Below are 14470 nucleotides of genomic sequence, written 5' to 3'. Positions count from 1 at the left end.
CTTTGGTTCAGGTTCAGTGGCAACATCGGAAGGGATCTGAATGGACTTGGGAGTAGGAGTCCGAGATGCGAGAGTGGTACCCAGAGTTGTTTCCGGAGGATGACTTCGAGGGCGAAGTCTGATTGTAATGACCCAAAAATCAAGGGTAAAAATTTCATTTTTCAATACAGTCAAAACACATATATCTTTAAAATACAAACATTCAAAAAGCATGATTAACTAAAAACATTCATCAAAGTTTGTCCCAAAATCATATATTGCGGAAGCACGGGTGTGTGCGCTACGATCAAGCTGAGCCATTCCTTTCCAAAACAATGATACCTGAAACCATAAGCAAAACTGTAAGCACAAAGCTTAGTGAGTTCCCCAGAGCATACCCCACACAATCCACATAACCACATAATCCATATCAGCTATAACAGCTACATAAACCATATCAATCACATATCCATATCAATCACATAGCCATGCATATAAACATATACGGATGCCGTGGGCTCCCCAGGGTCTTACTCCAGGATGCCATGGGCTCCCCTATGGTCTTACACGTAAGTGCCATGGGCTCCCCCATGGTCTTCAATAGGAAAGCCATGGGCTCTCCACATGGTCTTACTGATGGGTTTTGAGCAAAAGAACATTCCTATGTGCACATGCAAAACCCTAAAGCTTTGGATCTAGGTTTCTCTATTGTACATGTAAATTTATCCAAAGCATGTAAACCCTAATCTAGCATACTATAAAATTCGAAATCTACAACTAATACAAGTTTAGATGATTACCTTTTGATAGTAGCAAGAATCTTCAACTTCAAGAGCTTAGTATCACAATTATAATACCTCTAATGGCTTACAAACACCAAGGCAAGAAGATGATATAGAAGAGAGGGAATAGAGGCACAAAATCAGCTCTAAGAACTTCTTAGGGTTTCTGGCAGCCGATTTCTGTAGCCCTAGGGGTCCTTATATACTTGAGCTGCTAGGGTTTCAGCCAAAACCCTAATTGGATAGCTTAGGCATTAAGCAGTCCAAGGAACCTTCTGGAATAAGGCTTGGACGATTTCAAGGTGGGCTTCCACCCTAATTTCGTCCGACCTTATGTCTATAAGGATTCACAGCCTAAAACCAATTATCTTATAATTGCAATTCCAGTCCCCTTTATTTAATTAATCTCTTTTAGCCACAAAATTAATTCTTAATTAATTCTTGACGAATATTAATTAAACAATATGATTTCTCTTTTAATATATTATTCTTATAATATATTAATAAACCATAATATCCTCTCTCTCCATAAATCATCCTGTCAAGTTGCTTTGGTGAAGGCAACCCAAAAGGACCATGCTACAACCCGGTCAAGTACATACAAAATATAGTTATGGACTTAGACACTAATCCAACACTTACGTCCAAGTGCCATGGGCTCCTCCCATGGTATTTAATAGGAATGCCATGGGCTCTCCACATGGTCTTACATCCGGTGCCATGGGCTCCCCCCATGGTCTTCCATGCAAGTGTCACAAAGACAGCTAGCAAACTACATACCACATAGTCAATAGCATACCACATAATCACTAGCATACCACATATACATGTATACCAGACATATCAGTAGTAAATCTACAATAAACACTACAACTAACTGAATAGGCCGGCCTTAGTGCCTTAGACCCATTGGTATGGTGAGGAGACTCACATCGCACTGCTGAAGTCCCCCTAGTTGCTGGTTGACAGGTTCCCGAACTGTCAACATCAAAACGACACCCAATTAATAATTGGGTTCCCATACGTAACAATAATTCCATGCTTGCGGTAAAAGACTACTTTACCCCTAACTTAGCTTTATTCAAGTCCAAGGCCTAATCCCAAAGGCCCAAAAGTTAAACTATGGACCAAAGCCCAACATATGGCCCAATTTTCGATATTGGGCCCAAACCTCTACATGGGCTTATCCTAAGGCACAACCATTTATTCTAGTCCAAACACTTGGCATTCTGATGGCTCAATAGCTAATAATCCTCAAGGCCCAATCATGGCCCACTTATGGCCCAATTTTCCAAATTGGGCCCAAGCCTTTCCAACGGGCCTTATCCTAAAGCCCAATAATTTCCTTAGTCCATAAATATGTTCCCAATTGGACCGCAAAGGCCCACAACAGCTTAGTCCAATAAGCGGCCCAATAAGAACCCAAACGCAATTAGGGTTTTTCACATAAAATGACGATTAGGGTTAAGTGTTCCTACTTAACCCATTAAGGACTTAATCCATTAAGTCCAAACATACAATGAAATCGGGCTTGAGTCATATCTTCACTCCAATGGTCCAAAATGCGGGTCGCGATAAGTCCAAACCAATAATTCCAAAATTAGGGTTTTCTAAACCCTAATTAGGGTTTTCTAAACCCTAATTAGGGTTTCCAAGCCATTACAATCCAATTAGGCCCAAAATCTAAGTCTTTAGGCCCATTAGGGTTTCATTAGGGCAAGTAGGGTTTTCCTAAGTCGGGCACCACCCACTACCACCTCGGGTAGTGGTGGTCAACGGCGGCACACGACGGCTCACGACGGCGGCCACCACCTCACGGTGGTGGTTATGGTTTAGTCCATTTTTTGTCCAAGCATCCCAAACAAAGTCTAAACACAACAAAGCACACCTCCACCCAACACAACGGCTGGTGACGGCAGGAGGCGGCAGCCACCACCTCACGGTGGTGGTTATGAGTTTTCCTTTCATTATTTCATCCCGATTACAATATACAACACAAAAACCCAATTAAACACACACACACATACTAAGATAAAAACACACACACAACTACCCTTGTGGTGGCCGGCGGTGGTAGGTGGTGGCGGTGGCTTTTCTCGTAAATTCCGGCCAAATAACCCACACACAACACATACTCGTAACATAAATACACCCACAAAGATTAGCACAATACAACAGCATACACACCCGCTTGCGCACTACGAACTCAACCACATCGGTGGCAGGAGACGATCGGAAACACCACAGAAGGTGGTCACTCAAGGCTTAAGGTGGTGTCGGGCACAACTAGGCGTAGCACCGCTGGAACAGAGAAGAGATGTGACTGGGAGCAACGGCGACGACACCCAAGAAGATGGATGGCAGGCAGTAGCAGCGGCTATCGGCGGCGAAGAAGTGAGAGCAATGATCGACCGATGATTTTGCCGGCAACAGGTTCGTGGTTGGGTTTGTTGGCTGAGAGACTCCATGCTGGCGACTGGAGAGGTCAGGGGTGGCGGCTCAACGTCTTCATCGGCAGCAGAACGACGCTGGCGGTGGAGGCACAAGGGTGGAAACGAGGCCAGAGACGAAGGGGTAGAGGGTGGATTGCGGCTGCCTCTCATTTAGGGTTAGGGTTTACCGGGGTGACAAGTTTTATACCCCGAGCCCCATGAAACTTCTCCCCATAATAACAACAATGGCCCCTCCCTCTATTAATATTTTCAAAATGAATCCGAAATTTACGATTTAGCCCCTGCCTTCTGAAATCTCTTTCAAATCCAATCCAATACTTACCAAACACACCCTAACTTCTAAACATCCTTACAAAATACATCCTGAAATTACACTTTGGTCCCCGAAAGTCTAAAATATATCATTTGGCTCCCCGAAACCACTCTTCGTTAAATATTATTGGTTTTAGGGCCATTATAAAATAATATAAATTATAAATTTACATCTTGTGGCTCCGGGTTTATTATTTATTTTAATTAATTTAAACGGAATGTTACAACTCTCCCCCATTTAAATTATATTTCGTCCTCGAAATCATTCCTTACCACTCTTGATAAGCCAAATAGATTAAGCAACACGGCTAGAACTACAAGCATACCCATCCTTTCCAAGGCAACTAAGACCAACCCCACAGGGTTCTAAAACCCGAAGATGAAATGAATTCCTTGCAACATAATTCCGTTTACTAAATCTGAGACCTGAATTCTCGAGATGGTCTGTCTCCCTGATAGGCACCCATACTGAACCCAAGCTGAGTCCATCCCATAAATGTCCCAACTGACTCCTCGACTTCTGATATTAGGGATTTCCTGTTAGGAATAGAATCACTGACCAACTATCCCTGTAGATCACTACACTTTTCAGTAGGCTCAGATAACCCTTCGAGTAGGAGACCCACCCCTGCAACGGTTAGACTCAAACGAGAGCTGCACAACAGGGTCAGATCAACCACTCTGAGATTATTTAATCCAACTACAACCAACTTAGTGTATGCACCGAATGACAGGAAACTCCACATCCGGACCCCAAATCACTGAAATCACTCCAGCTCATCTTGTTGCCACATAGCTGCTTTCCCGAAGAGCAACCGGGACCTCCCTGGTCCCCACTTGTCTGCCAATTGTCTGGAACACCGGACACCTACCCGATTGCTGAGCCAACATCACACGCAAAACAGTCCCACGTGACCTTCGAAGGATACCTCGTCTGGCAGTAACTGCCCTATCTATATCGCTACTCATGGTGTTGGATAAGGTGTCTAAGTCCATAACTATTTCTGGTATGCACTTGACTCGATCCGACATGGTCCATTTGGGTTGCATGGCACCATGCAATTGGATAAACTAAAATGAGAGAAATAACACTTATGGTTTATTAATATATTATAAGTTCTAATATATTAATAATATTATTTAATTAGTTTGATCAAGAATTAATTTAGAATTAATTAAGTGATGAAAAGATAACTAATTAAATATATGGGTAGATTATGTAAATCTTCCATATCTTATATAGTGGGCTAAGAGGCTCCATGGATTATCAAGTTGGGTTCCACCCATAGGATGCTCCATGGATGCTCCATGGAGTTAACCCATGGATCATGAAATGAAGAGTCATGTTACATTAGGGTTTACCTAATGCAACACACTATATAAACAAAGGCGTTCTCCCCAAGTTACTGATGCATTTTCGTATCATCAATGCTCAACCAAGTCATAGTCAACAACTCATATATCTTAGTTTAAAGATTATATGGTATTATCGTTTCACAATCACTCGTGATAAATTCCATGAAGTGATTCAAGTGAGCGCGGGTTGAATCCAATACTCAAATCTTATTTCAGGAGCACTCATGAATTGTGTAGCAAACTTTTGCTATGTCTAACGCCTTAGACAATCTACAAGCCAACTCATGACAGTCTTCTTTCATACTTACTTCCAACGTATGATCGACTGTGGATAGTTTGAATAACCTAGTTATTCGGGAAGTCAAAACATGCAAAGTGAAACACAAGAACAATACTAATCCTATGTGGCCCCAAAACTTTTGAGTGTAAATAAAACACCTTTTATTTAATCAACATATTGATTACATATTATTCATTGTATAATGTTTCGATTTATCAACTTAATACTTGAATTAAAACAATAGCTATCCCGTGCTCCAAGCATGCACACTATGTTTACCTATGGTCCTTACTTTGTGAAATAAATCAATTTGATTTCCAATTAAACTCATTTCACAATTCCAAATATTTAAGTGTAAGAATACCAAATTCTTGCCACTATTAGAATGTGTTAGTTCTAAACTATTATGCAAAGATCCTTTTGTAATGACTATGTACACAAGTCATAGAGAGTTTGTCAATTACAAAACTTTCCATTGGAGATTGTTAGAAGACAATTCCATAGATCCGAAGTCTCATATTAAAAGCATATTCCTTTGAACATCCTTCTTGCATAAAAGTTTCCAACTTTCTCATAGATACTTGATATCCAACTCCCATTATGGAAACATATCTATATTCGCCATATGACAACTCATTGTTAATAGAATTCTGTCTATTCATAATAATGGTCCATCCATTACAATACTTCCAACTATCCATAAGCAACCAATCCTTAGCGAACCTTAGATTGTCCTTGACAGTTGTTTAACCACCTTAGTCAGATTTAGTTCTAGTCCTTTTTCCCTCTTAATGCCCTAGGCATTTGGAAAATTAGAACACATGAATATTATAGCATATTCAATTGACCCTATATGCGAAGCATCAGTCTTTTGCTATAATATTTCTATTTGCCTTGTTCTCACAATTCGAACTATGAAGAGGGATGCCGTAATCATAATATAATTTTGAGAAGGCAATTTTCCATATATAGTATTTCCTTATGTCAAATCTTTTCAACATAACATTCATATATGTCTTTGACTGAATTTGATTAAAAAACTCAATCTAAGCTTTTAGAATTGAAAAATGAAGTATAAGTTCCTATCCCTTACTTATAGAAAAACAACTTTTCAACCCTACAACTTTGCGAATTGAAACTTTGTTTTCTATAATTAACATTGCTAACTTCCAACACTTACCATAATAATTATGCTCCCACTAGCATAATAATTATTATCTTACTGGCATAACACTTATGCTCCCACTAGCTTTGACATGTATCCAAAATCAGCTGGACTTCTAGAAATCAATACTTATTGACTTCCTTACCAAAGTTCAGATTCCTGACACGAGATGCTTCGATAAGCCTTTATGTAAGCTCACATGCCTTTAAATAGAAAGCTCCTATGTGTGTCTAAAAATTTTTAAAACTTACAGCAATAAGTCTCAAATGTTTAGACCTTTTGCCATTTCTCACAATTCGAACTATGAAAAGGGATGCCGTAGTCATAATCGAATTTGAGAATGAAAATATCATAATTGCTAACTCTTTAAAATCTACTTAGTGAAAGCGTTTCCTCACAATCATTTGACATGAATTGGAGAGAAACCTTATGACACTTAGATTTTACGGTGTATGTGTTCCTATCCATGTGAATTTGTCATAACCATAATTACAAGACAATGTTAGTGACAAGTCCAAACTCATATGGACTGAACTTGTTCAATCTTAATTTCTTGCCACCTGGCAGCACAAGGGCCTGCCATTGCTTCCAGGTTGTTATGCAAACAATTGAGAACTCATAGAACTCACATGCATAGTCAACGTTAACTGAAACGGCCACAGAAACAAGTGTTGGGTTTTGAGCATTCTAACACTCCTATGGTGTACATGCAACCCTAGATGCTTTGGATCTATGTTTTCTCTAATATACATGCAAACTTTGTTTTTCAAAGCATCATCCTAACTAGCATACAATGGAGTATCTTTACTACAAAAATTCTAGTTAGATGACATACCTTTTGTTGTAGCTGGAAACCTTGGACCCTTAAGAACTTAGCACCTGTAATGTGAATGCCTCAAATGGAATCACAACACACCTTTGGACAAAAGATGACTTTTGAGATAATATACTTACACCAAAATCGGCTCCATGTTCTCCAAGAACACTAGTATATGTAGTAACCCATTTTGGATGCTAAAGGGTTTCTTATATAGTGTGGCAAGATTAGGGTTACACCACCTAAACCCTAATGGGCATGACTTTCCATATTCCTTAGGCTCCATGGTATTAACCTCCATGGATCATCCATGGATTGTCACATGGGTTTAGCCTAACCTAAGGAATCATGGATCATTGGCCCACACCATAAGAATGAATGATTTACCAAATCAATCCCCAAATATTTAATTAGTCTCTTTTGATCACAAAATTAATTCCAAACTAATTCTTGATCAATACTAATTAAATAATATGATTTCATATTAATATGTTAGAACTTATAATATATTAATAAATCATAAATAACCTCTTCTCAAAAGTCCATCCTATCAAATTGTCCTGGTGATATGCAACCCAAATGGACCATGCTACTCTCGGATCAAGTACATACCAATTATAGTTATGGGCTTAGACACCTAATCCAACAGTCTCCTACTTGGATAAGTCTAATAACTATTATTTCAAGTACGACTCCACAACCCGACTAGCAATCTTAGCTCTTAAAATCCGCTATCAAAATCTAACCTAACCAATGACGCGTCCATTAGATAAGGGATCATATATTCCTCCATCCTTGATATCATATGGACTGAGACATGGATTTTAATCATCCTCTCTGTCCATCTTTTGTTTCCCGATTTCCGATTTATGACGACTGACTAATTGAACAAATTAAATTAGTCCAGGCTTGGCCAAGCACTTAGGGTTGTCATCACTAAATCATCGAGGGGCCCACAAATATTGCTTTTATCCCTCCAAGGGTAAAAGGAATAGATAAACTTCGACTCATATGCTTGCTCTATCTATTCATAAAATCACACACAACGATGTGTTTTATAACACCGAGTTATCAGTGCATTTACATATCATCAATGTGCAACTGACTTATAGACTACAACTCATATCTCTCCATTTCAAGAATATAAGATATTATCGTCTCGTGATCACTCGTGATAAAATCCATGAAATGATTCAAATGATCGTGGGTTGAATCCAATACTCGAATCCTATTCCAGGAGTACTCATGAACCTTGCAGCTATGTCTAAAACATCTAGACAAACTACATACCCATTCATGACAGTCTTGCCTCAATACCTAGTTCCAAAGTATGATCGACTGTGGATAGTTTGAATAACCTAGTTATTCGGGAAGTCAAAACATGCAAAGTGAAACACAATAATAATACTAATCCTATATGGCCCAAAAACTTTTGAGTCATATTAATTACTCATTATTCATTGTATAATATTTCGAATAATCAACTTAATACTTGAATTAAAACAATAGCTATGGCATGCTCCAAGCATGCACACTATGTTTGTCTAAACAATAGTTATGCCATGCTCCAAGCATGCACACTATGTTTGTCTATGATCCTCACTTTGTGAAATAGATCAATTGAAAAATATTTCAATGATGCTCATTTCACAAATCCAAATCTTTATTGCAGGTGTAAGAATTCCAAATTCTTGTCACTGCTAGGAAGTGTTAGATTCTAAACTATCATGCAATGATTCTTCTATAATGTCTAGGTACCAAAAGTCATAGAGACTTGACCAACGATATTACAAAATATTCCTTTGGAGATTGTTACAAGACAATTCCATGAAAATGAAGTCTCAGATTCAAAGTACATTCCTGTGAACATCCTTCTTGCATAAAAGTTTCTAACTTTCTCATATTGTCTATTCATAATAATGTCAATATGGTCCATCCATTACTAGACTTCTAACTGTCCTGAAGCGACCAATCTTTGGCGAACCTTAGATTGTCCTTAACAGTTGTTTAACCACTTTAGTCATATCCGGTTCTATTCCTTTTCCCTCTTAATGCCCTAGGCATTTGGAAAATTATTTAGAATGGATGAATGTTATAGCACATGTAATCGATCCTATACCCGAAATATATAGGACACAATTTATGATGTCTTACATAAAGACATGGTACTTGACCAATCTTTTCCTATAATATTTCTATTTGTCATGTTCTCATCATTCGAATTATGAAAAGGGATGCCGTAATCATAGTCGAATTTTGAGAACGCAATTAACACATCTATATATAGAATATCCTTATGTTGAACCATTCCAACATTACATTCATATATATATATATATATATATATATATATATATATATATATATATATATATATATATATATATATATATATATATATATATATATATATATATATATATATATATATATATAGGTTTAGATTCTATGGAAAACAAAAAACCCTAAAAAAACCCTAAAAATCATAAAAATGCATAAAAAAAATACTTAGAGATCACAAAACTTTTTTTTGAATTTTTTTTATGAAAAAATCGCATGTTTTTAAATAAATTCGCTGATTTTTTTGAAAGTCAAAACATGCAAAGTGAAACACAATAATAATACTAATCCTATATGGCCCAAAAACTTTTGAGTCATATTAATTACTCATTATTCATTGTATAATATTTCGAATAATCAACTTAATACTTGAATTAAAACAATAGCTATGGCATGCTCCAAGCATGCACACTATGTTTGTCTAAACAATAGTTATGCCATGCTCCAAGCATGCACACTATGTTTGTCTATGATCCTCACTTTGTGAAATAGATCAATTGAAAAATATTTCAATGATGCTCATTTCACAAATCCAAATCTTTATTGCAGGTGTAAGATTTCCAAATTCTTGTCACTGCTAGGAAGTGTTAGATTCTAAACTATCATGCAATGATTCTTCTATAATGTCTAGGTACCAAAAGTCATAGAGACTTGACCAACGATATTACAAAATATTCCTTTGGAGATTGTTACAAGACAATTCCATGAAAATGAAGTCTCAGATTCAAAGTACATTCCTGTGAACATCCTTCTTGCATAAAAGTTTCTAACTTTCTCATATTGTCTATTCATAATAATGTCAATATGGTCCATCCATTACTAGACTTCTAACTGTCCTGAAGCGACCAATCTTTGGCGAACCTTAGATTGTCCTTAACAGTTGTTTAACCACTTTAGTCATATCCGGTTCTATTCCTTTTCCCTCTTAATGCCCTAGGCATTTGGAAAATTATTTAGAATGGATGAATGTTATAGCACATGTAATCGATCCTATACCCGAAATATATAGGACACAATTTATGATGTCTTACATAAAGACATGGTACTTGACCAATCTTTTCCTATAATATTTCTATTTGTCATGTTCTCATCATTCGAATTATGAAAAGGGATGCCGTAATCATAGTCGAATTTTGAGAACGCAATTAACACATCTATATATAGAATATCCTTATGTTGAACCATTCCAACATTACATTCATATATATATATATATATATATATATATATATATATATATATATATATATATATATATATATATAGGTTTAGATTCTATGGAAAACAAAAAACCCTAAAAAAACCCTAAAAATCATAAAAATGCATAAAAAAAATACTTAGAGATCACAAAACTTTTTTTTGAATTTTTTTTATGAAAAAATCGCATGTTTTTAAATAAATTCGCTGATTTTTTTTTTTCAAAAAAATTTAAAAAAAAAATTGATTTTTTGTTTTTTTCAGCGAATTTATTGAAAAACCTGCGATTTTTTATAAAAAAATTAAAAAAAACGTTTTGTAATCTCTAAAGTATTTTTTATGCATTTTTATGATTTTTAGGGTTTTTTTGTTTTCCAAATAACCCTTCCCTATATATATATATATATATATATATATATATATATATATATATATATATATATATATATATATATATATATATATATATATATATATATATATATATATATATATATATATGACAAAATCTGATTAAAATCTCAATCTATGCTTTTGGATTTGAAATGAAGTATAAATTCCTCTCTCTTAATTATAGCAAAACAACTTTTCAAACCCACAACTTTGCAAATTGAAACCTTTGTTTTCTATAATTAACATTGCTAACTTACAACATTCATCATAACTGATTATGCTCCCACTAGCATAATAATCATTACTTTTACTAGCATTACATTTATGCTCCCACTAGCTTTGACATGTACCTAGAAATCAGCTGGACTTCTAGAAATCAATACTTATTGACTTTCATTACCAAGTTCAAATTTCTGATACGAGATGCTTTCATAAGACTTTATCTAGGCTTCTCAAACTCATACACCTTTCCTTAGATAGCTCACATGTGTGTCCAAAGAATTTAAGAACTTACAACAATAAGTCTCAAATATTTAGACCTTTTTCCATTCCTCACAATTCGAATTATGAAAAGGGTTGCCATAATCATAATCAAATTTGAGAATGCAAATATCACAACTGCGATCTCCTTAAAATCTATTTAGTGAAAGCGTTTCCTCACCATCATTTTCATGAATCGGAGAGAAACCTTGTGACACTTAGATTTTATGGTATATGTGTTCCTATCCATGTGAATTTGTCATACGATAATCAAAAGACAAGGTTAGTGACATATCCAAACTCATATGGATTGAACTTGTTCAATCTTAATTTCTTGCCACTTGGCAGCACAAGGGCCTACCATTTCTTCCAGGTTGTTGTGCAAACAATTGAGAACTCATAGAACTCACATGCATATTCAACTTTAACTGGAATGGACATAGAAACAAGAATATATCAACACGATAAGTTACAAACCTCAGGTCGTGTGCTAGTGTTTAACGATGGGTTTACTCTTGATTAGTTCTTGAAACTTTCAAGATCTTTAAGACTCCCACTGACCTCTTGACATATAAGACTCTCTTGTCAAGAACAATTCCTTGACAAAAAAATATTCAAGAGTTGTAACGCCCGTAGATCCGGGCTAGTCAATTTAGAGACGATAAGCATCAAAAATGACTTTTTGATGGAAGATTAATTAGAAGGATTAATCTTAACCAAGTTGTAGTATATGTCTAGAGGTGTCCGAAAATATAAAGAACGCCGAAATCCGAGTTATAACGAAGAAGTTATGACCTGTTGAAGTTTCGCGACAAAACCGGCACGGTGCCGAATGTCGTAAAAAGTGAGTTTTTGATAAACTACTTTTTAGCCTTAGTGATCTAAACGAAACTCGTAGTGTTCGTTAAACCGAGAGTAGGTATAAAAAGAACGCCCAAATCTGACTTCGTATGAAGAAGTTATGATTTTTCGAAGTTTCGGCTTAGCAGTAGACAGCTAAAAACTCGAATTTTAGATCGAGTGATTTTTAGCCGACATGACCTAAACGAGAATCTAAGGTCTCGTAAATAGTAGCACAACGGTAAAAAGTCTGACGAAAACGGACGTCGGATGAAGAAGTTATGAATTTTTAACGGATTTCCTGTCCCGGTCTGTTAAAAATAATAATATAAAAATTAAATTCAAAATTAGCCGACGAAGTCTAATCGAAAGTCGTAGAGCGTAATTTTACCTACGCGTGCATATAAAGAACGTCAAAAACGGAGCTCGTATGCGAAAGTTATGGATTTTAGAAGTTTTGGCTTGAAAATCGAGAAATTATTTCAAAATCCGAGAAATTTCGCATATGCCACGTCACCTTCGCTGTATGAGTGCCACGTGTCCGAACTGCTGAGTCACCGGAGGCCAGCTGGCAAGGCGTGTCGCACCCTCCTCGCACCGAAGGTTCGGTCCAATCAGAGGTTGACGCGTGTGGCATTGGTGGCGAGCCCTCGCATCCGAAGCGTGGCCCAATCCGAGACCGACGCGTGTCTCTGTCCGAAGCGCAGGTCCAATCCGAAGATGCCACGTGTCTTCGCGTGTCCGAGCCTCGCACGAGCCACCTGGAGCCTTGCATGCGAGCCACCTGGAGCCACCTGCCCTTCGCTGCTGCTGCCACCTGCCCCCTCGGTTCGAAGCCTCCTCCTATAAATAGAAGGCTGCGAGCCTTCTCGGATAATTTTAGGAAATTGGCAATTTTGACCCCTTTTTCAATATTTTAGCTATTTTCACATCCCCCGAAGCCCCGGTTTCAATTATAGCACCCGAAACACGTCCCGAAGTGCCCGAGAAGCCGAAAAATTTATCTTTTCGGTTTCGAAGCCCGACCCTTCGCAGAGCTCGGTTTCTCAATAAAACTCCCGGTTTTATTAGAAACAATCATTTTAGGAAACGAATTGCTGCCCGATTTTCATTAAATCAGGTGAGTGTGTAGTCACTTTCATCTTACACATAGATATGAAGTATTTTATATAAAATACGTGCTATGTGTATATATGTTGTTTGTTTATTCGAGATGGGTGTTGAATGAATGTTTTATACATATTTAAAATGATTTAAAATGTATATATATTTTATCTTCGAATATGTTGGGTAAAACATAGGTAGATAAAGTATGAGGGATAGAAGTATAGTATAGATGTACGTTGGTAGCTATGAATTTTGTACAGTATAGATGTACGTTGGTAGCTACGGATTTAGTATGTTGGCAGCTATGGACTTAGTGCCTGTTGTATAAATCTTGGCGACGATGTGACTTCGTGCCTATTAGATAAACCCTGGTGACGATGTGACTTCGTGCCTATTAGATAAACCCTGGCGACTATGAGACGTAGTGCCTATTAGATAAACCTTGGCGACGATGTGACTTCGTGCCTATTAGATAAACCCTGGCGACTATGTGACGTAGTGCCTATTAGATAAACCCTGGCGACGATGTGACTTCGTGCGTATTAGATAAACCCTGGCGACGATGTGACTTCGTGCCTATTAGATAAACCTTGGCAGTTATGGACTTGGTGCTTGTTGTATAAACCTGGCGACTATGTGACGTAGTGCCTATTGAGTAAACCTTGGCTACTATGTGACGTAGTGCCTGATGTATGAACCTCGGTAGTAATGAACTTTGGATAAATTCCTTAGGTCAATCCTGAGGAATGAATGGATGAAGGATCGTGGATTCTTAGGGTAAATCCTTAAGAAATAAGGGAGATATGGGGATGGGTAATTGGGTTGATTGTTTGATGATTGAATATAATAATTGTATTATTGTGGGTTGAAAACCCTATATGCTCACCAGGCTTCTAAGCCTGACCCACTCAGTTTGTTTGTATCACAGGTATGGATACAAAGTTGCTTTACACTGAGAGATTAAAAGAG

This window comes from Lactuca virosa, chromosome 4, assembly GCF_052849685.1.
Source record: "Lactuca virosa cultivar CGN04683 chromosome 4, Lactuca_virosa_CGN04683_v6, whole genome shotgun sequence".
Classification (NCBI taxonomy): Eukaryota; Viridiplantae; Streptophyta; class Magnoliopsida; order Asterales; family Asteraceae; genus Lactuca; species Lactuca virosa.
The sequence above is the reverse complement of the archived record's forward strand: the minus strand, read 5'-3'. Positions refer to the sequence as shown.